The 1,449-nt window shown below is 40.2% G+C and overlaps 1 non-coding gene across 1 annotated transcript; it reads left to right on the plus strand.

Annotated features, from left to right (window-relative positions):
- The first annotated feature begins 609 nt into the window (after positions 1 to 609).
- LOC122726863 lies at positions 610 to 716 on the plus strand. Its single transcript, XR_006352857.1, has one exon. It is a non-coding gene; the product is annotated as a U6 spliceosomal RNA (small nuclear RNA).
- The last annotated feature ends 733 nt before the right edge of the window (positions 717 to 1,449 follow it).

Here is a 1,449-nt window from a genome sequence, read left to right on the forward strand (position 1 = left end):
AAAAAGGTCAACAGGAAAAAGAAATTTTGAGGTATATTAAAAGATTAAACTGTTTACATTCCCACTTGGGAAGATAATACTTTGAACTCATAAGAACTTTTTCAGTAAGGAATACACAGAGGACACAGGTCTGAACTGAATATGAAGTGATGGTATCTGTAAAGCATTTATTTTTTTTGTTTATTCTTGTTCTTTGTGGGGCAAACAGGGTGGGGTGTCTTATGTCTGGGGTGGGATTTGGGCTTGGGGCCTCCTGGGTCCAGGGCTGGTGCTTTGTCCACTGTGCCACCTAGCTAACCCATGATGACATCTTTTAAATAGGGTTGAGGGGTAGGAGGAATAGACCAGGGGAAGGGGAAAGGGAGAGGTGGACTGGGGAGAGGTAGCTCACATGAAGGAAACAAGAAAAAAGCTTATGGAGGGGACGGGAAGAGGGGAAAGGAATGGGGGAGTGAGTGAACCTTACTATCATCAGAATTGGCTCAAAGAAGGAATAACATACATGCTCAAGTGGGTATAGTAATATATTTTTGCCAAGGGAAAGTGAGAGGGGAGGGATATGGGGGGGGAGTAGAGGGGAAGGAGGGAAGGTCAGAATTGGGGGAGAGAGTGCTCACTTTGGTAGCACATATACTAAAATTGGAACAATACAGAGAAGATTAGCATGGCCCCTGCACAAGGATGACATGCAAATTCATGAAGCGTTCCATATTTGTTAAAAAAAAAAAAAAAGAATTGGGGGAGAGAGCAGTAAAAAGCAAAACACTTTTGAGGAAGGTGAAGATGTTCTGCATAATTGCACAAGTATGACATTGAATTGCTTGATTTCATAGAGAAGGTTGAGGAGGGAGAGAAGAAGAAAAATTTAGAAAACAGAATTAGATCAAAGACCTTAATTTCATGAGAGTGGGCTCAAGGAGGGAATAACATTCACACCCAATTGGGAGGAGTAATCTGTTTAACCCTACTTGAAAGTAGATGGGGAAGAGGATAAGGAGGGAAGGGTGAAAGAAGGAAGGGCAGAGTCGGGGAGGGGGCCGTCAGAAATAAAACACTTTTGAGGAGGAATAGAGTAAAAGAAGATAGAAAATAGAGTAAATATTATGGGAAGGGAATAGGATGGAGGGAAATAGTTATGATGATTGATTATAATGGCAAAATGTGTGGTACCTACTTTGCTGAACAATTGTGAAGAAAATTCTCTATCAAGTTTAAGGTACTATATAAAAGTTGTGATGAACAGGATGCTATCAGAAAAAAACCTAGAAAGACCCACATGAACTGAACCAGAGTGAAATTTACTGTATACAATATAACAGCAAAAGTGTAAGATGATCTGCTGGGAAGCATGTGGTTATTTTCAGGAAGGCAATGATCCAATATAACTCTGAAGGACTTATGGAAATTGCAATTCATCTATAGAGAAAGAACTGATGGTATCTGAAAACA

The sequence above is a fragment of the Dromiciops gliroides genome, chromosome 4, assembly GCF_019393635.1.
Source record: "Dromiciops gliroides isolate mDroGli1 chromosome 4, mDroGli1.pri, whole genome shotgun sequence".
In the NCBI taxonomy this organism is placed as follows: Eukaryota; Metazoa; Chordata; class Mammalia; order Microbiotheria; family Microbiotheriidae; genus Dromiciops; species Dromiciops gliroides.